Source organism: Ambystoma mexicanum, chromosome 3q (genome assembly GCF_040938575.1).
Source record: "Ambystoma mexicanum isolate Mex_15411 chromosome 3q, UKY_AmexF1_1, whole genome shotgun sequence".
Classification (NCBI taxonomy): domain Eukaryota; kingdom Metazoa; phylum Chordata; class Amphibia; order Caudata; family Ambystomatidae; genus Ambystoma; species Ambystoma mexicanum.
The window spans coordinates 1,295,716,026-1,295,739,597 of NC_090926.1; the positions used below are offsets into that span (position 1 = coordinate 1,295,716,026).

General features: G+C 47.5%; 1 long non-coding RNA gene across 1 annotated transcript in view; it reads right to left on the bottom strand.

The window, feature by feature from the left end:
* Positions 1-1,995: 1,995 nt before the first annotated feature.
* The window catches only part of LOC138581998 (uncharacterized), a 41,836-nt gene continuing 20,259 nt past the window's right edge, over positions 1,996-23,572 (bottom strand). The window contains exons 2-3 of the long non-coding RNA XR_011304926.1: positions 21,580-21,719; positions 1,996-2,205 (exon numbers count right to left, since the gene is read on the bottom strand). This is a non-coding gene — a long non-coding RNA (uncharacterized lncRNA). The remainder of the gene's footprint in view (positions 2,206-21,579; positions 21,720-23,572) is intronic.

Sequence of the window (23,572 nt, forward strand, 5' to 3'; positions counted from 1 at the left end):
GACTGGCCGTAGCTCGCAAGGAGACTCATGGCTGCGGTAGCGGCTGTCACCAGAAGAGGAAGACAGAAGCCGACAGGGGGCCGGATGAGTCTACGGAGATTAATACAAGGACATATATAACTCTTCTTGTTTAGAAGGGCCTTTCTGTATTTTTCAAGTTGTTAATTGGTATATTGTGTTGCAAATGTCAGTCCTTAAAAGATCGATCTCTCCTGTGCAAGCCAGTGGCCAGTCATTTAATTTGATTATGTGTAATTGCTGCCAACAGTTATCTTCTCTTTCTCAGGGTATAATGCTATCACGATGTTGCCACATGTCTTGTGCGCATGCAGTGAATGTGGTAGTGCATGTTTTGAGAGTTTGGGGATATGAATGATAAGCACCACACGGTGTGAGGGTGGGGTGCACATTGGCAGAGGCACGTTGCTAGTGAAGGCACACCACTGAACGCTCACGCCAGAAAACAATACAACCTGCTAGGGAAAAAGGCCAAGAGATTTCTTGCAAGGATAACAAGTTTAATCACACAAAAATGAGGGTACGCAAATAATGCTCGAGAACATTCTGCTGAAAAATGTGTACAAGCAGAAGCTTATAAGGCAACACATTTTCATCGCTGTACAGAAGGAACCTGCGTGGCTGGTTGGTGAGACCCTATACATTGGAATGCTCCATAGAGATCCCAGCCTCGTCCGTCCGTCTTCCATCATGTGGGGTCAGCTTGGCTCATCTCTCCAGGGACTGAAGGTCATGCTTCTTGTACATTGCTATTACAGAGTTACTATTGCAAGATAACACTACTACATCATTGTGGAGTGCACCTGTGAAACTCGGGGACTGACACAGGGGGAGGAACATGATCAGGCAGGCCCACATCGCACTCTCCGCACCCAAGGCTTCCACCCTTGCATAGGACTATAATGTATTCCTCCCCGTACCTCGTAATACAAAGTGTGTTGTTTGTGGGATGAGGTGAAATGGTCGTGTTCGTTCAGATCTTTTATGACCACTGGTTTTATGGCTGGTGCTCTGAGGTCACCTATCTCAGTGTAGGGTGCAGTGAGCTAAGACGTGACTGTAGAACTTCCTGGGTGGAACGAATCCCAAAGAACAGGTTATTTGAAGCAGGTCCGTTCTCAGTAGTTGTGCTCCTACAATCCTGCATAACCAATGGCCAAGCATTCTGTGCCATGGTAACTAAAGGCTGGCCAGGCATTTCATGGCATTGTAACTGATGCCCAGCCACTCCGTGGCATTATCGCGCATGATCATATGTGCTATTCTATGGTAATTGATGTCTGACCAGGAATTCAGTGGCATGCTAACTTATGGCGAGATATGCCGTGGCATGGTAATTGATGTCTAACCAGGAATTCCGTGGCATGCTAACTTATGGCGAGATATGCCGTGGCATGGTAATTGATGTCTAACCAGGAATTCCGTGGCATGCTAACTTATGGCGAGATATGCCGTGGCGTGGTAATTGATGTTTGGCCAGGAATTCCGTGGCATGCTAAGTTATGGCCAGATATGCCGTGGCGTGGTAATTGGTGGCAGGCAGGGGTGGACTGGCCATTAGGGAACTCTTGAGATTTCCCGGTAGGCCTCGGCACCCTGGGCTTCTTTTGTTTGGCAACCTATTTTATTTCCACATGGTGTTATACGAAAAGGGTTGGGCTTGCTTAAAATATATAAAATGGAGCGACTTTGAACATTATTTCCAGGGCCTCTTTTGGTTCCAGCCCATACCTGATGGCAGGCTCTACAGCTAGAGCACCACATATAGCCTTTTATCTGCTTCTGTAAAAGGTGTTACCTTCTGTGTGATAGAGTGTGTGCTCATGTCTGTACTCTTTGTGGCCTTGGGGAAATGGTGCCAGTGGAAAGGCGTGTGAATTAGCGGCAATAAAGCCCCTGGGCATTCATGTGGCCCCAGGGACCACTGATCAAGGCGGCCATACAGCACTTCCGTGGAGGCCCCTCAGCTCCAGGGTCAGAAGAAGCAACGCACCTGTAAACAAGATGGCGTCGCTGCGCGATGAGACGGGCGAGGTCCTCCAGGATGCTCTGGCAGTAGATGGAGACAGCACGCTCCACATCAGGCCCAATGACCACCAACATCTGGAGGACGTCCACTGAGGGAGGGGTTTGGAAGAATGTCCCGCTGAAAATGCACGGTCCAGTAAGAGCTGGGAGAACCTGCACCTGGAGAAACGAAGAGAAAAATGTTAGCGGGTGAGTGAGCAGGAGAACAGCGGTGCAGAGGTTTGGTATGGGGGCTGTGTACAGAGATCTGCTAAGGATGGGCCTTGAGAACCAGAGAGAAGAATGCTAGTGTGTGATTGGCCAGGAGAACGGTGGTGCAGAGGTTGAGGATTGAGGCTGTATATAGAGTGTTAGGGAGAATTCTCTCTTTAGGCTGAATTTCCTAACCTAGTGAGTCCCCCAGCAGCTTTGCTGGATTCCTGGAGTTTGTTTTCTTCTCCTGCCAAGAGTGAGACTCTTTTTCTCCCACTCTTGGACATGATTTAAGGTGTTCCTTTGACTGGTAATGTGTTTATGGGCTATGGGGTCCTTTACTCCATAGGGTCTCATGTGTTTTTACTATGTGTGTTACACAGCACCCTTCGTGCCGTAACACCGGGGTGTCATAGTGACGCCCCACCATAGACTCCATACCCTGGGACTGACTACTGTCTCCCAGGGCATGTAAAGTCACCATTGGCTTTACTAGTCCCAAATTATGAACAGAAACCAGTGCAAACCATCATATTGTGGACGTACTGGTCGGGGCAATTCAATTGCCCCGGGGTCTGTTAGTCGAGGGGACACGTCTCCGTCCCCCCATATCGAGTTTTGGCTGGTGGCAGTTGAAACTACTTTTTATATTCGACCGCAAATATTTTCCTATGGGATTTTCCCATTGTTCGAGGCTACCAACTTTAATTATTTAATTCTCATAGCCTTGAACATACCGCCGGTTTATTTAATTAATATTAATTCGCCGGTTGGTATTTTTTGCCAGGACTCGATTTTAAAATGGCGTTTGTGTTCTCTTCTGTGACTCCAATCCAAGTCGAGCCCTTTGTTCCACTTTTTGGCTGGCTTCTCCACAGAAGCCTCCAAAAGTGGTGCCACTCTGTCTGGGTACCACAGGGGGTGTGGGAGGGGGTTTAGGCACCCTGGACTGAGTTACCTTGGTAACTCAAGTCGCACTCTTGTGTGATTGGCCCAAGTCGTGAGCCGGCCAGCTCACCACTTAGCATGTTCGATTGACAGCTAGGCTGAGTGAATGGGGGTGTGCTGCATAAAAGCAGGGCTTTGGGGACTGGAACTTCAGAAGTCGCCACAGTACCTGAGAATCTGACGAGGGAGAAGCTGAGCCGGCCTACCACGACGACACTACCGGTGGAGCCCTGCGGAACCGACTCACCACTTCCCGACGAGCGAGAAGATCTCCCGGCTGGAGAGGCTTCTTCCCCTGACTGGTGGGCACAACCAGTTTTACTTCTTTCTTCGCACCCCAGACCGGTTTGTGGTCGAACTGCCCGTGCCAAGCACCCCGACGGTCAGATAGCCACTCACCACTGAACAGCAAATCAACAGACCGCTCCTTGTACCTGAGAAACTCCGCGGCTGGTTTCTTCCCTGGCAGTGCAACGGACTCCTGTCTTCCTCCACAACGAGATCCTCTCTTCCCCGGACGAAGCACCGGCTTGCATCTGCTGCCAGGAACAACTGCCCCCGCTGGAGTATTCTCACCACTTAAGGTACCGTGTCCGCCAGGCCTCCCTTTCTAAAGATTGCTACAAGGTAATAATAACCCCTTAACCTTCTGGACTGGGCTGGCCGCCTTGACCCTCTATTTGGTCCCTTTCTTTGGTCCAACTCCTTTTTGAACCGTTACAAGACTTTTGTGCACTGCAACCGTGTGACCTTGGACACATTTCATTTTGATCCTCTTAAAGTAGACCCGGCCTATTGAACTCTAACTTCATGGTTTTACTTTGCCTTCCTCTCTTGTGATGTTCTTGTAAAAGTGTTGGGATCTGTTTCACTTATTCTCTGTTTTTCTCTCCCTTTTTAAAACAAACTATTAGAGTGCCATCTACGTTAAGCGCTCACCGCTGTCTGAAAATAAGTGGGGCTTTACTTAAGACTTGTCTAATATTCTTTTAAGGGAGTGTATATCTTTTAGTGACCGTGTTTTTGAATTGCTTACTATTAGTGCCTGTGTGTTTTTCTAGATGTGGTTTTAAATAAATAATTATATCTCTTTTACACCAAGTCCTGGTCAGTGTTTACTTGTTCTACTGTGTTCTCCTGACCTATTTTGAATACTCTGTATACTGCCTATCTCTTCTTGAGGGAAGTCTGACTGCTCAGACACAGCTACCAAGTGAATCTGTGTGGTACAGACTGCTACCAAGTGGGTTTACTGCCAAACACCTGTAGTCTTAAATCTTTTGCAGTGGTCCCAGAGGGAACTGCACAGGTTTCTGCCTAACAGCCAGGAACACACCATAGCCAGGAACAAACCATTGCCAGGAACACATCATAGCCAGGAACACACCATTGCCAGGAACACACCATTGCCAGGAACACACTATAGCCAGGAACACACCATTGCCAGGAACACACCATTGCCAGGAACACACCATAACCAGGAACACACCATTGCCAGGAACACACCATAGCCAGGAACACACTGTCAAACCGGATATTAAATTATGCCTCCTATTATAACGATTTGTATGTATATTGGCCTACGCTAAGTTGCTTAAAATTGTACGCAAATAACTCTCTATGGCAAGGTCTTGACCTTAGAAATTGATGTAAGCCGCCATCTTGAATCAAGCCTCCATTTTAGGTTAGAACCGCCATTTTGGGGTTTTTCTACAAAGTCACCCTGTAATCTAAAATGGCCGTCTCGTGTGCCCTTGTTCTTGCCTTAACCTCTCCAACCTTTGTAAGAGAGTTAATGCCCAACCTGCCTTCAGGCTACATGTTAGGGCCATGTAGACCTTGTCCTTTGTTGACCTCGGGAGCAGGGGATTACTTGAATTAGCAATGATTAAAGAATAATGGAGTGTGTTAGTAAATATATTCTAAAGTAAACCCCATGCACGAGATATGTAAATTAGGAAAGTGAACCTGGCACGGCCCTAGCACAGTGTATGATTAACCTGTAAGAGGGCTGGAAATCATTTTACAAATTGTATAAATGTGTCGATGTCCAGCTAGGAAATTCTGTTCACTGCTCACATTGAACACTGCTGGTGGTCTCTGTGATGTATTGACGGCCAAATAGCTATTTGTGTACTTTGTTGAATACTGTTCAGTTTTGTAATAAAGATTCTGGGAATCTTTACAAGCCCGTGTCGGTGTATTTTCCTTTGCTTGGTGTAACAGCCATAATATTGTATTTTTTCTGATTCCACAGATGGCGCCCGAATAGGGACCCTCAAGATTGACTTTATCTCGTTGAAGGTTGGCTCGGCTATCGGACCGGGATCGGACGGTGCCAATAGAAACGGCCACTCTAGACGAGAAGCGAATTCCTCGACGAAACTGCACGATCCAATCCCTGGACGGTGAGCTGTAGCCCGAAACAACGTCTTGACGAGGGTCCATATATTTGAGGTGGGTAAATTTGCTGAAAATCACCAGACACGTGGGTCCTTAGCATTGTCCTTAGTAACCCGATCGGGCCTCCCAGTCCTTTGGTCAGGTGAATCGTGTCCCGATTCTTAATCTAACCCTGACAATTTGAATTTGGCGCATTGTACTCGCGAGCAGATTTATTTAACCAGGTAACACCAGAACTTTGACATGCCTGGGAAATTGTCTGCCTGCTTTAGGGCATTGTTCCGCAGCGATAGACAATCTTTGGAAGATAGCTGTCCCGCACCACAGGCGGGGTCGCCGGCATGTACTATGTACTGTAAGAAAGGCTTTGGTAGTATAGCATTTAATGACATTTGGCACAGACAGACCAGACATAATTCTAATCTTCGGTGGCCAACCAATGATAGTTTTGAAATCCCTCCTATACAATATTTACAGTCTGTATTAGTAAAGAAAAAGGCTAGACCTGCAGCATTTGACGCGTTGCACAGTTGGAAAACAGAAGCTTTGCAGCAACAAAAGAGTAGAGAGAAACACATGCGTACACATATGACAAGTGTCGACAAGGCACGGTTATATGATCAAAATAAACAATTGGAGTCAGTTAGGAACACGGACAGGGCATTTCAATTAGGCATTCAGAAAATCTACCCTTCAAAAGATTTTCATACGTCAGATGAATTGATTAATAAACTTTTGCATGAACGAAGGCCCGATGCCTCTGCGCCACCTCCATACGTCCCTCCTCCTGGCATTTTGCCCCTTCCTGTTGTAGTTCCCCCTCCTATAGTTCCTCCGGTCCTCCCTGCTGTTCTTCCTGTTGTTCTTCCAGCCGTTGCTCCTTTGCCTGCTCCCTTGCCTTCACCTGTTGTTATTCAGAATGTGCCTACTCTTCCTCTTCCAAGTGATCCTGCATCGCTTGTAGTAGACCAGGGAGCAAGACCAAAGGTTGTGACTCGTAATAGTGTGTCCCCAGACAAAAAGAGTGAATTGACTGCTTGGGCTAAACATTGTATGGAGAAGGGTGAACAGGCTGATGTTTTTTCCACACTCGAAAATTTAAAAGATATTCCTGAGAAAAATGTTTTTATCGAAGGATTAGGGACTCATTTGAGTATAATGTGGAATAGACTAAATGATGTAGATTTCCCACAAGGGTTACGGGATTTGAACGCCTTAGCGTTGTCCAGAGATACTGCGGAGAAGGTATATGAGCATGTTGAGAGGATTTTTGAGTATAGGAAGGAGTTGTAAGGGATACAGAATGAGGAAGCAGATGGTGATAGTTTAGGTACTATGTTCTTACAGAAACGGTTTTCTCCTCTCCAAGAATTAAAAGGTGAGGAAGCGCGAATTTGTACAAAGGATGCGATAAGATGGATTTCGGATATGTCGATAACTCCAGATGAAGTATATGACACATATAGGGCCTCATTACACGGATGGCGGAGAACCATGGCGCTATTAGCGCCATGGTTCATGCCGGTAAAATACCGGCACCGCCTTGGCGGAAAAGGGAATTACCGTCCCATTCCAAGGTTGGCAGGGCGGTAATTCCCCCTTCCACCATTGCCCTTCCCCATTCCCATTTTTGCCCCATAGTGCTCAATGGGAATGGGGAAGGTGCTAATTACGGTACCGCAAATTGCGGTACCGTAATTAGCTCCCTGGGTCGCTTTGCGGGTTGGTTTTTAACGGCTGCAAAAAGCAGGCGTTAAATCCCCCAACTCGCAAAGGGACCTCGTAGTAAGGTGGTAAGGATTTACCGGTACCGGTAATTCCTTACCCCCATCCGTGTAATGAGGCCCATAGTCAGTATACGTTAGAAATGCAAAAGAAAGTGATACAGGTGATGGTAGAGCACCTGCAGAATGAGTGTGTAAGAAGAAAGATTTGTTGTCCCGCAGAATTGTTGAGTGTTTATAAGAGAGCCTTTTCGATTGATACTTCTTCGACTGCCTTAGCTCTTGATTTGGCTCTGTTGCTTAGTAAGCGTTCGGAGCTGCCTACTTCTCAGTTGCCGATGAGGGAGGTCCCTCCGACATTTGTCCCGAAAGTTGAGATTGCGGCCGATGCTGGACGAGGAATAGTCACCGGAGAAATTCCTGCACATTACGTTTCACAGTTTGTTCACGTCCCGTTTTCAAGACAGGAAGTGAACACCATAAAGCAATCTATTCCCGATATAAGAAAGAATCCGACCGGATTCTATAAAGAAATAGAGTCGGTCTTACAGTCGTCGGTATTCACTTTAAGTGATATTGGCCTATTATTTCCCGTACTCCTGCCAGTTGATTTGTGGAAACAGATTAGGACTATAGATGACATACCTGGGTTGGGAGATACATGGGATAACATGGTTAGGCTAGACAGAGAAAGACCAGCTGGCGAACGACCGCCTCAAGTGATATTAACCTTGCCTGATAGAATTATTGTAAAATTAAAACTATGGTTCCAGAAAAAAGAATCATTTGGGACAATCTTACGGCCTGTGTCCAAGGAAAGTCTGAGGGTGCTACCGATTTCTTCAATCGGTTCGAGCAGGTATTCTAAGATTTCAGTGGACAAGACTTAGGCACAGAGTCAGGGAAAAGGTTGTTTGTCGACAAATTTGTACGTGGATTGCTGCCTAACATCCAGTTACAGATTATGTCTTCTGAAAGCGCTTGGCAGGCGAAGTCTCAATCAGAAGTACTGCATATGGCTCAGTACTATGAAAATCGTGTAAATACTGAAAAGGAAAAACTTGAGAAAAAAAAGGGTGACCTGAAAACTAAAGTTTTATTACAACAGATTGTTAGAAACCCTAGAGGGGGTAATCAATTTAGAGGTCAGTACATTCCACAGGGAAGTGCGCCCTTGGCTCCGGTAACCATTAACCAGTGTGCCTATTGCCGGCAGGAAGGCCACTGGCGCGCAAAATGTCTGACCTTGCAGCAAAGGTTATTTGGGAACATGGGTAGACGATCCAAAGGTCGCCCAGGTGCAGGGGGCCCTGGCAGAGGTCAGTTTGCACCAGAATCACTGCAACCTCCTTCACAGGATAAGCAAGTTTTGAATGTGGATAACAGAAACATTTTTGATCACTCTTCTGCCGTGTACCTCTCTGAAGAGCTTCCTTTTGATGATATTCTGTTTCGCTAGGATTGCCCGATGCAGGATTTGGAACCTACACCTATTCCCGTTCATCAGAAAGGCCCCTACCTTGAGATGGTGGTGGGAAACAGGAAGCATCTATTTTTAGTAGATACGGGAGCACAGAAATGTTCCATTGATCATTCACGGGTTCCAAATATTCCCCTGTCAGGGCAGTCCAACGTTTCCGTAGGGTTTTCAGGCACACCTGTAGTTTGCCCGGTTTCTTTGCCGGTACTGATAACACTGGGTCCCTTCGCGGAGCAGTGTCCATTTTTACTTACCACAAACTGTGGGGAGAACTTGCTGGGACTAAATTTGTTGAAGGCATTGCATGCAGTAATACATTGTTCTCCGGACGGAATTCGGCTAACAATTTCACCTCAGCAATCACTCGCCTCTCAGTTTTTGACTCAACCTTTACCGCCAGAATTTATTAATGTTCCAGAATGCTTATGGGCAATTGATGATAATGATGAATTATTTTGAAACATGGAGTAAAATTGCCTCGCATCCCGCAATATAAGATCTCAGTTGAAGGCGAACAGGCTTTGAAATGTGTAGTTTCTGATTTTGTACATCGTGGAGTAATTGAGGAGATTACGGGCCTATGTAACAGCCCCATTTTGCCAGTATACAAAAAAGGTGATAATGCGATTCCCTTTCGTTTTATAATTGATTTACACGCTATTAACAAAATTGTGGTTCCTCAATTTCCTATCGTACCTGACGTTACAACGATACTAACCATGATTCCGGCTTCTGCCACTCATTTTAGCGTTGTTGATCTTAAAAACGCGTTTTTCAGTATTCCCATGCACAAGGATAGCAGGTACTTGTTTGCGTTTACCCTAGGTGGACGCTCCTTTACATTCACTCGTGCACCACAAGGGTACACTGAGAGTCCAAGTATTTATAGTAGGGCATTGGAAGAGCAGCTTGATACCCTCGAGTTGCCTACTACTTGCATGTTACTGCAGTACGTAGATGATCTCCTCTTGGCTGCTGATTCTGAGAGCGCCTGTAAAGAAGGCACCGTGTTGTTGCTTTGTCATCTAGCAAAACATGGCGACAAAGCTTCACTTAAAAAAATCCAATATTGTTGTCAGGAGGTCGCCTATTTAGGCTACCTCCTGTCAAAGGAGGGAAGACGGTTGACACCTGAACGAATAAAGACCATTTCTGACATGTCTGTCCCAAATACGCAAAAGGAAGTTAGAGCCTTGATAGGTATGGCTTCTTATTGTAGATTGTGGATCCCTAACTTTTCATTAATGATTAAACCAATGTTGGCTTTGACAAAGAAGGGCATTTCTTTGCCATCGCCATGGACTTTGGAACACCAAACAGCATTTGATTTGCTCAAATCCACGCTGTGTTCAGCGCCAGTTTTAGGAACTCCGAATTATGACAAGGCCTTTGTATTGTTTGTGCATGAACGTGATGGATGTGCTTTGGCTGTGTTAACGCAGGAACATGGTGGGAAGAATAGGCCGTGCGGCTACTATTCCTCCGCTCTTGATCCTGTAGCATGCGCTTTGCCGAGATGTTTGAGAGCTGCTGCTGCTGCGTCTGTAAAACAGAGTGACCCAGGACCATTCGGTCCTGGGTAATGCGTTAACCCTAATGGTACCTCACTCTGTAGATATTCTATTGAACAGAACTCAAACGCAACACCTCACTTCTGCACGATTGACAAGATATGAACTGATCTTGTTTGCTCCCCACATTCAAATTCAGAGGTGTTGCGTATTAAATCCGGCTGAACTTTTACCTGTCTCGCAAGATACTGTTGATGGTGATGATACGTCACACGATTGCCTTTATATGACAGAACAAGAGACTAAAGGCAGAATTGATCTGAAAGACACGCCTTTGCATAGCCCACAAGGAGAGCTATTTTGTGATGGCTCTTGTTTTAAACTTCCAGACGGTACATCCACGGCTGCTTATGCTGTTACTACTTTAAGCACGGTTGTGGAAACTAAAAGAATTATGCATAACTCTGCACAGGCCGCAGAAATTATAGCGTTAACTCGAGCTTGTGAACTTTCTGAAGGGCTTACAGTGAATATATATACTGATAGTCAGTATGCCTTTGGGGTGGCCCACAATTTCGGTAGACTTTGGAAAGAACGAGGTTTCTTGACCTCACACGGAACGAAAATCCAGCATGGCACTTTAATAATGTGATTACCTTCAGCACTTGCACTCCCTGGTCAGTTAGCTATCATAAAATGTTCAGCACATCAAAAGGTTACAGATATTGTAGGAAAAGGGAATGCTTTCGCCGATCAGATAGCTAAACAGACTGCCACTGATTTCAGTTCAGAAATGTATGCTGTAAAAGAAATTGTAAATGTTTGAACTTTGGGTGAAAGTATCGATGCTGTAAAAGATATTCAAGCAGATGCTACCATAGAGGAAACTAATAGATGGATCGAGGGTGCAGGGAGATTGGATGACGATGGGTGTTGGGTAGACAATATTGTAGGGAAATGGTTACTCCCTGACGCCTACATTACAATGATGGTTATTATGGCTCATGGTCCGACACATGTTTGTGCGCGAAAATTGACAAAAATGCTACACAGTGTATGGGCCAATGATAAGATTTTCTAAACTGCGGAGCGTTTTGTCCAGAACTGCATGGTTTGCTTACAGCACAATGTAGGAAAAGGTACCTCGACTCCTAGAGGAAGTTTCGCTCCACCTTCTGTCCCGTTTGAGGTTACTCACTTTGATTTTATTGAAATGGAACGGTGTAACAATCTTAAATATGTATTGGTTGTTATTTGTGCCTTTAGTAAGTGGTTTGAGGCCTTCCCGGTTAGAGATGCAACGGCCATAACCACGGCAAAAACTCTGTTGAAAGAGTTTTTTCCTAGGTTCGTGCTGCCGAGAGTCATCTGGTCAGATAATGGGCCACACTTTATTGCCACTGTAATCCTACAAATTTGCAAAGGATTACAGATTGACAAGCAGTTCCATGCAACTAGACATGCCCAAAGTGCCGGATTAGTGGAAAGGCACAACTGCATTATAAAGAACAAACTCGCTAAGACGTGTGCTGGCACCAAGCTAAAATGGCCGGACGCCTTACCGGTCGTGTTATTGTCGATGAGAACAACCCCTCAAACTAAGACTGGGCTCTCTCCCTTTGAGGTGGTAATGGGGAGACCTGCTAATATTTGGGGAATGGCAAAAAAGTTGCTCATTACGGGATATAGAAAATGTGCTTCTTTCAGATTACTGTAAACAGTTGACTAAAAATCTGTTTTCAATTTATCACCAGGTGCGAGAGGCATTACCTGTGCACTACGAGGGTCCTGGTCACAGTCTACAACCGGGGGACTGGATCCTCACGAAGTTTTTTGAGAGGTCGTCTTGCCTTGCACCTCGGTGGAGGGGTCCCTACCAAGTCCTGCTAGTCACCCAGACTGCCGTGCGGGTAGCGGGTCGTAAACACTGGATCCATGCGACGCACATCAAACGGATCCCACAGCCGTGCCATACGAAACAGAAGACACAGAATCCCTTCCCACTGCTGTAACTAGCGTGCCTGAAACAGCAACAACCAACAAGGGAGAATCGGAGACCGTTTCAGAATCCGCAAGGCCAGACAAAACGGCAATCTTGTCTCCGCACGCCCCAACAGTGGAACTTCCGGATCAATCCTTTTCTGATCCCATTTCCGTCCATTCGCCACTTCCAGGAGGAAGTGACGACACTTTGTTCTCACCAGAAACTGCAAAATATAATTTGCGCCCAAGGAAGTAAACGTACAGCATGGTCTGACTGTGCGATTGAAAAAATCATTTGAGGGCTTGCCTTTTTGGCCCGACTGTACGGGAAGATTCTGTCGGCTAAGAGTTGTGGGAAAGACATTAAGAAGACGCGCGACTGGAGTCGCCAGCAAACGAACAATTGGTGTTTTTGCAGTTGAAGACTACAATGCCTGCACCCGCTACCGCTCGTACCAAATTTTTAGATAAACATTTGACTAGCAGAGACAATGATCAAGCATGTAATGGGACCCCCAAAGTATATTGTTGCCTTTTTGTAATAATCACTGGATTTTTAGTAACTGTTGGGTTTGGGTTATGGTATCTGGAGGAAGCATATCTGCTAGAGGATTTTTTACCTATTGAAAATGTATCTGTTATTCCCACTTCTTCTGTGCAATTGCATACTTTGTTGCCTAGGGATTCTTTGCATAGACGGAACTATCAGAATAATACCCTTTTGTTAATAATGAATGCCACTGATGCAATTTTTAATAAGACCAATTGCTGGATCTGTAAACATCTACCGCAACATGGGTATAAATGGCTAGGTTGGTATATTTATGCCTTACCTTTGACAACTGCCTGTTACGCCTCTCTTAGAGCACTATTTTTTGGTCGATGGAATGACAGCATCTCAGGGAACTTTGATGGTACAAATTTAAATAGTTTTGAAAAGAATGTTTTGATGCCCCTGGGATGCTCGCTTTTTGCAAATAGAAGTAAGCCAAACGTTGCTTCTGTTAGGCCCTCTGATAGATTGTCTCGTCCCTTTCAGTCTTTAATCTCTTTCAAAATGGCTCCTATAGGCAATAAGGATGCCACGCCTCCATTTTATTCTGTTAATCATAGCCCCAATTCAGTATCCTTCTGCATACAGAGGAATGGAACACGGTCAATGGGTAATTTTCGAAAGTGCGCCAACGTTGCGAATTTGACTAGTGAAAACAGACCTCTGTACGTAGGCGAACTTGTATATTTTTTTTGCGGTAATGTGGCATTTCCGTGGTTGCCCAGGGATTGGCAAGGAACCTGTTGTTTAGGGATTCTATTACCTGGGGTATTTATTGCCAGTACTGTAGAAATTTCGAAGACTCGTCCCCGAAGAGGTGTAAAAGGGGATACTCCAGCACATAACTCTAGGAGATATTATGAAATCCTTTGTGCCATTTTTTGGACAAATTACGAATTCAGAAGATATCAGGGGACTAGCGAGAGTATTGGAGAGAACCATCAACCGGAGCACTGACATACTCTATAATATGACGTTAGAGCAGAGAGCGATAAGATTAGTGGCTCTTCAGAACCAGATGGCATTAGATGTCATCCTGGCAGAGCGAGGAGGAGTATGTAAATTAGTGGGGTCCGCTTGCTGCGTTTACCTACCAGACTCCTCTCTGACGATCTTTAGGGCTATCCAAAATCTACATGTTCTTAGTTCAGAAGTACATGTTCCTGAGGGAAACTGGGAACTTGGCACGTGGTTTTGGGACCTCCTATGGTCATGGGGATGGAAGTTGTTTTCGGCCCTGCTGATTATCTTGGGAAGTTTTCTGTTTCTTTGTTGTTGTATACAGTGTCTCCCTGGTATATGCTCAGTGTTAGGGGGATGTTGTGCGCAAGCAACAAGTGTATTAGGGCATAAAATATACACCCCAAAGAAGGTTTCCAAAGAGTATGTGTTGAACGAAACTCTGGTGTCAGATCTAATGGCAATAGATATGTCCGACAATGATTCAAGGTGTATGGACAATGACATATGGAGTTACTTGTAAGCAGATCAGAAGTAGTGTTAGCACTTGGCATAGGCCAAAAGGAGGGTTTCTCAAACCGGATATTAAATTATGCCTCCTATTATAACGATTTGTATGCATATTGGCCTACGGCAAGTTGCTTAAAATTGTACACAAATAACTCTCTACGGCAAGGTCTTGAACTTAGAAATTGATGTAAGCTGCCATCTTGAATCAAGCCTCCATTTTAGGTTAGAACCGCCATTTTGGGTTTTTTGTACAAAGTCACCCTGTAATCTAAAATGGCTGTCTTGTGTGCCCTTGTTCTTGCCTTAACCTCTCCAACCTCTGTAGGAGAGTTAATGTCCAACCTGCCTTCAGGCTACATGTTAGGGTCATGTAGACCTTGTTCTTTGTTGACCTTGGGAGCAGGGGATTACTTGATTTAGCAATGTTAAACTACAAGTATACAAGAACAGTAATGCTATCCGAATATAACATGTAAAACATTTGTTTGGTCTGTATTAAAACCGTATATAAAGAGTGTAAATGTTAAATTAAAGAATAATGGAGTGTGTTAGTAAATATATTCTTAAGTAAACCGCATGCACGAGATATGTAAATTAGGAAAGTGAACCTGGCGCGACCCTAGCCCAGTGTTTGATTAACCTGTAAGAGGGCAGGACATCATTTTACAAATTGTATAAATGCGTCGATGTCCAGCTAGGAAATTCTGTTCACTGCTCACATTGAACCCTGCTGGTGGTCTCTGTGATGTATTGACGGCCAAATAGCTATTCGTGTACTTTGTTGAATACTGTTCAGTTTTGTAATAAAGATTCTGGGAATCTTTACAAGCCCGTGTCGGTGTATTTTCCTTTGCTTGGTGTAACAGCCGTAATATTGTATTTTTTCTGATTCCACAACACCATTGCTAGGAACACACCATAGTCAGGAACAAAACATAGCCAGGAACACACCATAGCCAGGAACACACCATTGCCAGGAACACACCATAGCCATGAACACACCATTGCCAGGAACACACCATTGCCAGGAACACACCATAGCCAGGAACACACCATTGCCAGGAACACACCATAGCCAGGAACACACCATAGCCAGGAACACACCATTGACAGCAACACACCATAGCCAGGAACACACCATTGCTAGGAACACACCATAGCCAGGAAAACACCATAGCCAGGAACACACCATTGCCAGGAACACACCATAGCCAGGAACACACCATAGCCAGGAACACACAATTGCCAGGAACACACCATAGCCAGGAACACACCATAGCCATCCATGGACTTTGACACTGATTGACCATGGACTCATGGTTTGTCCATGAACTTAAAAACTGGGCGGCTAACAGGTGATAAATGGACAGAGCGGGGGGAGGCCAAGCAAGTGATGATGGGTCAGAGCAGGACAAGCAAGTGATAGAGCGACGGAGCGTGATGAGGCCAAACAAGTGATGATGGGTCAGAGCAGGACAAGCAGGTGATAAAGGGACAGAGCTAGAGAAGGCCAAGCAAGTGATGATGGGTCAGAGCAGGATAAGCAGGTGAGAAATGGACAGAGTGGGGGGAGGCCAAGCAAGTGATGATGGGTCAGAGCAGGACAAGCAGGTGATAAAGGGACAAAGCAGGAGGGGACAACGCAAGTGATGATGGGTCAGAGATGTACAAGCAGGTGATAAATGGACAGAGCGTGAGGAGGCCAAGCAAGAGATGATGGGTCAGATCAAGACAAGCAGGGGATAAAGGGACAGAGCAGGAGGAGGAAATGCAAGTGATGATGGGTCAGAGCAGGACAAGCAGGTCATAAAGGGACAGAGCAGGAGGAAGGAGGCCAAGCAAGTGATGATGGGTCAGATCAGGACAAGCAAGTGATAAAGGGACAGAGCAGGAGGAGGCAATGCAAATGATGATCGGTCAGAGCAGGACAAGCAGGTAATAGAGGGATGGAGCGTGATGAGGCAAGGCAAGTGATGATGAGTCAAAGCAGGACAAGCAAGTGAGAAATGGACAGAGTGTGAGGAGGCCAAGCAAGTGATGATGGGTCGGAGCAGGACAAGCAGGTGATAAATGGACAGAGCGTGAGGAGGCCAAGCAATTGATGATGGGTCAGATCAGGACAATCAGGTGATAAATGGACAGAGCGTGAGGAGGCCAAGCAAGTGATGATGGGTCAGAGCAGGACACGCAGGTCATAAAGGGACAGAGCAGGAGGAGGCAATGCAAGTGATGATGGGTCAGAGCAGGACAAGCAAGTGATAAAGGGACAGAGCTGGAGAAGGCAATGCAAGTGATGATGGGTCAGAGCAGGACAAGCAAGTGATAAAGGGACAGAGCAGGAGGAGGCAATGCAAGTGATGATGGGTCAGAGCAGGACAAGCAGGTGATAAAGGGACAGAGCAGGAGGAGGAAAAGCAAGTGATGATGGGTCAGAGCAGGACAAGCCGGTGATAAAGGGACAGAGCGTGAGGTGGCCAAGCAAGTGATGATGGGTCAGAGCAGGACAAGCAAGTGATAAAGGGACAGAGCAGAAGGAGGCAATGCAAGTGATGATGGTTCAGAGCAGGACAAGCAGGTGATAAAGGGACAGAGCAGGAGGAGGCAATGCAAGTGATGATGGGTCAGAGGAGGACAAGCAGGTGATAAAGGGACAGAGCGTGAGGTGGGCAAGCAAGTGATGATGGGTCAGAGCAGGACAAGCAGGTGATAAATGAACAGAGCGTGAGGAGGCCAAGCAAGTGATGATGGGTCAGATCAGGACACGCAGGTGATAAAGGGACAGAGCAGGAGGAGGCAATGCAAGTGATGATGGATCAGAGCAGGACAAGCAGGTCATAAAGGGACAGAGCAGGAGGAAGGTGGCCAAGCAAGTGATGATGGGTCAGAGCAGGAAAAGCAGGTTATAAATGGACAGAGAGTGAGGAGGCCAAGCAAGTGATGATGGGTCAGATCAGGACAAGCAGGTGATAAAGGGACAGAGCAGGAGGAGGCAATGCAAGTGATGATGGATCAGAGCAGGACAAGCAGGTCATAAAGGGACAGAGCAGGAGGAGGCAATGCAAGCGATGATGGGTCAGAACAAGACAAGCAGGTGATAAAGGGACAGAGCAGGAGGAGGCAATGCAAGTGATGATGGGTCAGAGCAGAACAATCAGGTGATAAAGGGACAGAGCAGGAGGAGGCAAAGCAAGTGATGATGGGTCAGAGCAGGACAAGCAGGTGATAAAGGGACAGAGCGTGAGGTGGCCAAGCAAGTGAAGATGGGTCAGAGCAGGACAAGCAAGTGATAAAGGGACAGAGCAGGAGGAGGCAATGCAAGTGATGATGGGTCAGAGCAGGACAAGCAGGTGATAAAGGGACAGAGCGTGAGGTGGGCAAGCAAGTGATGATGGGTCAGAGCAGGACAAGCAGGTGATAAATGAACAGAGCGTGAGGAGGCCAAGCAAGTGATGATGGGTCAGATCAGGACACGCAGGTGATAAAGGGACAGAGCAGGAGGAGGCAATGCAAGTGATGATGGGTCAGAGCAGGACAAGCAGGTCATAAAGGGACAGAGCAGGAGGAAGGAGGCAAAGCAAGTGATGATGGGTCAGAGCAGGAAAAGCAGGTGATAAATGGACAGAGAGTGAGGAGGCCAAGCAAGTGATGATGGGTCAGATCAGGACAAGCAGGTGATAAAGGGGCAGAGCAGGAGGAGGCAATGCAAGCGATGATGGGTCAGAACAAGACAAGCAGGTGATAAAGGGACAGAGCAGGAGGAGGCAATGCAAGTGATGATGGGTCAGAGCAGAACAATCAGGTGATAAAGGGACAGAGCAGGAGGAGGCAAAGCAAGTGATGATGGGTCAGAGCAGGACAAGCAGGTGATAAAGGGACAGAGCGTGAGGTGGCCAAGCAAGTGAAGATGGGTCAGAGCAGGACAAGCAAGTGATAAAGGGACAGAGCAGGAGGAGGCAATGCAAGTGATGATGGGTCAGAGCAGGACAAGCAGGTGATAAAGGGACAGAGCGTGAGGTGGGCAAGCAAGTGATGATGGGTCAGAGCAGGACAAGCAGGTGATAAATGAACAGAGCGTGAGGAGGCCAAGCAAGTGATGATGGGTCAGATCAGGACACGCAGGTGATAAAGGGACAGAGCAGGAGGAGGCAATGCAAGTGATGATGGGTCAGAGCAGGACAAGCAGGTCATAAAGGGACAGAGCAGGAGGAAGGAGGCCAAGCAAGTGATGATGGGTCAGAGCAGGAAAAGCAGGTGATAAATGGACAGAGAGTGAGGAGGCCAAGCAAGTGATGATGGGTCAGATCAGGACAAGCAGGTGATAAAGGGGCAGAGCAGGAGGAGGCAATGCAAGCGATGATGGGTCAGAACAGGACAAGCAGGTGATAAAGGGACAGAGCAGGAGGAGGCAATGCAAGTGATGATGGGTCAGAGCAGAACAAGCAGGTGATAAAGGGACAGAGCAGGAGGAGGCAAAGCAAGTGATGATGGGTCAGAGCAGGACAAGCAGGTGATAAAGGGACAGAGCGTGAGGTGGCCAAGCAAGTGAAGATGGGTCAGAGCAGGACAAGCAAGTGATAAAGGGACAGAGCAGGAGGAGGCAATGCAAGTGATGATGGGTCAGAGCAGGACAAGCAGGTGATAAAGGGACAGAGCAGGAGGAGGCAATGCAAGTGATGATGGGTCAGAGCAGGAAAAGCAGGTGATAAAGGGACAGAGCGTGAGGTGGCCAAGCAAGTGATGATGGGTCAGAGCAGGACAAGCATGTGATAAAGGGACAGAGCGTGAGGTGGCCAAGCAAGTGATGATGGGTCAGAGCAGGACAAGCAAGTGATAAAGGGACAGAGCTGGAGAAGGCCAAGCAAGTGATGATGGGTCAGAGCAGGACAAGCAGGTGAGAAAGGGACAGAGCGTGAGGTGGCCAAGCAAGTGATGATGGGTCAGAGCAGGACAAGCAGGTGATAAAGGGACAGAGCAGGAGGAGGCAAGGCAAGTGATGATGGGTCAGAGCAGGACAAGCAAGTGATAAAGGGACAGAGCTGGAGAAGGCCAAGCAAGTGATGATGGGTCAGAGCAGGACAAGCAGGTGATAAAGGGACAGAGCGTGAGGTGGCCAAGCAAGTGATGATAGGTCAGAGCAGGACAAGCACGTGATAAAGGGACAGAGCTGGAGAAGGCCAAGCAAGTGATGATGATGATGAGTCAGAGCAGGACAAGCAGGTGATAAATGGACAGAGCGTGAGGAGGCTAAGCAAGTGATGATGGATCAGAGCAGGACAAGCAGGTGATAAAGAGACAGAGCAGGAGGGGGCAATGTAAGTGATGATGGGTCAGAGCAGAACAGGCAGGTGATAAAGGGACAGAGTGTGAGGTGGCTAAGCAAGTGATGATGGGTCAGAGCAGGACAAGCAATTGATAACGGGGACGGAGCTGGAGAAGGCCAAGCAAGTGATGATGGGTCAGAGCAGGACAAGCAGGTGATAAAGGTACAGATCGTGAGTAGGCCAAGCAACTGATGATGGGTCAGAGCAGGACAAGCAGGTGATAAAGGGACAGAGTGTGAGGTGGCTAAGCAAGTGATGATGGGTCAGAGCAGGACAAGCAATTGATAACAGGGACGGAGCTGGAGAAGGCCAAGCAAGTGATGATGGGTCAGAGCAGGACAAGCAGGTGATAAAGGTACAGATCGTGAGTAGGCCAAGCAACTGATGATGGGTCAGAGCAGGACAAGCAGGTGATAAAGGGACAGAGCAGGAGGAGGCAGTGCAAGTGATGATGGATCAGAGCAGGACAAGCAGGTCATAAAGGGACAGAGCAGGAGGAGGCAATGCAAGCGATGATGGGTCAGAACAGGACAAGCAAGTGATAAAGGGACAGAGCTGGAGAAGGCAATGCAAGTGATGATGGGTCAGAGCAGGACAAGCAAGTGATAAAGGGACAGAGCAGGAGGAGGCAATGCAAGTGATGATGGGTCAGAGCAGGACAAGCAGGTGATAAAGGGACAGAGCAGGAGGAGGCAATGCAAGTGATGATGGGTCAGAGCAGGACAAGCAGGTGATAAAGGGACAGAGCGTGAGGTGGCCAAGCAAGTGATGATGGGTCAGAGCAGGACAAGCATGTGATAAAGGGACAGAGCGTGAGGTGGCCAAGCAAGTGATGATGGGTCAGAGAAGGACAAGCAAGTGATAAAGGGACAGAGCTGGAGAAGGCCAAGCAAGTGATGATGGGTCAGAGCAGGACAAGCATGTGAGAAAGGGACAGAGCGTGAGGTGGCCAAGCAAGTGATGATTGGTCAGAGCAGGACAAGCAAGTGATAAAGGGACAGAGCTGGAGAAGGCCAAGCAAGTGATGATGGGTCAGAGCAGGACAAGCAGGTGATAAAGGGACAGAGCGTGAGGTGGCCAAGCAAGTGATGATGGGTCAGAGCAGGACAAGCAAGTGATAAAGGGACAGAGCTGGAGAAGGCCAAGCAAGTGATGATGATGATGAGTCAGAGCAGGACAAGCAGGTGATAAATGGACAGAGCGTGAGGAGGCTAAGCAAGTGATGATGGGTCAGAGCAGGAAAAGCAGGTGATAAAGGGACAGAGCAGAAGAGGGCAATGTAAGTGATGATGGGTCAAAGCAGGACACGCAGGCGATAAAGGGACAGAGTGTGAGGTGGCCAAGCAAGTGATGATGGGTCAGAGCAGGACAAGCAAGTGATAACGGGACAGAGCTGGAGAAGGCCAAGCAAGTGATGATGGGTCAGAGCAGGACAAGCAGGTGATAAAGGTACAGAGCGTGAGTAGGCCAAGCAAGTGATGATGGGTCAGAGCAGGACAAGCAGGTGATAAAGGGACAGAGCAGGAGGAGGCAATGCAAGTGACGATGGGTCAGAGCAGGACAAGCAGGTGTCAAAGGGACAGAATGGGAGGAGGCAACACAAGCGATGGTGGGTTAGAGCAGGACAAGCAGGTGATAAAGGTACAGAGCCTGAAGAGGCCAAGCAAGATATGGAGAGCCAGACTACGATGAGGGCACACAAGGTTGATTGAGGGACACAGCAGGTGGAAGCCAAGCAGGTGATTGAAGGCTAGAACAATTGGAGGCCAAGCAAGTGAGGTGAGAACAGACCAGGAGGACACCAAGCAAGTGAAGGGTCAGAGCAGGGTCGGCAGGTGATGGGGGGAGGGACACAGCAGGTAGAGGACAAGCAAGTGAGAAGGGACAGAGAAGGAGAGGGCCAAACAGGTAATGGCTGGATTGTAGCAGGGCTCAGCTTCTTACTCACTGTGTAGGGCCTGGCATTCCGGAAGGAGGACAATGGTAACGTCACATCATTGATAAGCCAGGTGTACTGTGCCACTGACTCTGGGCAGACACAGCGCAGGAGTGAAGGGAGACCCCAGACTGATGAGAAGGCCCCAGCACCTGAGGGAAAGAGTCATGTAAGACATCAGAAGCATTGAACCAAAGGGTTCACAAGACAGAGATCATATCATAAAACAGAGGAGAAACCGCTCACCTCACAGGTCAGGAGTAAGGCGATACCCCAGAACTCCCAGGATGGAAGGTAGCGCCTTACACCGCACAGGATAGGACAGCGCAACTATCCCAATATTCACAGGATAGAAGGGAGGCCTCATGCCTCACAGGATAGGACATGAAGATATCCCAACACTCACAGGACAGAGGGAAAGCCTCATACCTCACAGGATAGGACATGAAGATATCCCAACACTCACAGTACTGAGGGGATGCCTCATGCCTCACAGGATAGGACATGAAGATATCCCAACACTCACAGTACTGAGGGGATGCCTCATGCCTCACAGGATAGGACATGAAGATATCCCAACACTCACGGGACAGAGTGGAGGCTTCACACCTCACAGGAAAGGACAGTGAACAAATCCCAAGACTCAAAGGCCAGAGCGGAGGCCTCATACCTCACAGGTCAGGAGTAAGGTGATACCCCAGAACTCCCAGGGCAGAAGGTAGAGCGTCACAACTCACAGAATAGGATATGAAGATATCCCGACATTCACAGGGCAGAGGGGAGGCCCCATGCCTCACAAGACACAGGATAGGACAGTGAATATATCCTAGCACTCACAGGACAGGGGGAGGCCTCACACCTCACAGGAAAGGACGGAGAAGATATCCCAATATTCACAGGATAGAAGGGAGGCCTCATGCCTCATAGGGTAGGACATGTAGTTATCCAAAGACTCACATGACAGAGGGGAGGCCTCAGACCTCACAGGTCAGGAGTAAGGTGATATCCCAGAACTCCCAGGGCAGAAGGTAGAGCCTCACAACTCACAGGATAGGGCAGCAAAACTATCCCAACATTCACAGGACAGAGGGTGGCCCCACACCTCACAGCAAAGGACAGTGACGATACCCCAACACTCATAGGACAGAGGGAAAGCCTCATGCCTCACAGGATAGGACATGAAGATATCTCAACACTCACAGGACAGAGGGTGGCCCCACGCCTCACAGCAAAGGACAGTGAAGATATCCCAACACTCACAGGACAGAGGGTGGTCCCACACCTCACAGCAAAGGACAGTGAAGATATCTCAACACTTACAGGACAGAGGGAAAGCCTCATGCCTCACAGGATAGGACATGAAGATATCCCAACACTCACAAAACAGAGGGAAAGCCTCATACCTCACAGGATAGGACATGAAGATATTGCAACATTCACAGGACAGAGGGGAGGCCCCACACCTCACAGGAAAGGACAGTGAAGATATCCCAACACTCACAGGACAGAGGGGAGGCCTCATACCTCACAGGATAGGACATGAAGATATCCCAACATTTACAGGACAGAGGGGAGGCCCCACACCTCACAGCAAAGGACAGTGAAGATATCCCAATATTCACAGGACAGAGGGGAGGCCCCACACCTCACAGGAAAGGACAGTACAAACATTGCAACACTGAAAAGACAGAGGGGAGGCCTCATACCTCACAGGATAGGACATGAAGATATCCCAAAATTCACAGGACAGAGGGGAGGCCTCATACCTCACAGGAAAGGACAGTGAAGATATCCCAAGGCTCACAGTGGAGCATGGGTGTGGGGGGGGGGTCCTATGCCACACAGGACATGACATGAAAATATTCCAGTGTAGAGGAACATCTGAAGGCCTCTGCAGCAAGTCCCGCCCCCATCATTCCTATATGTTGGAAGCCACATATCGCGACATGCAAAATACCAGTGACCGTGCCTATCTCACGAAGAGTCTTTGAGAAAAGGTATCCAT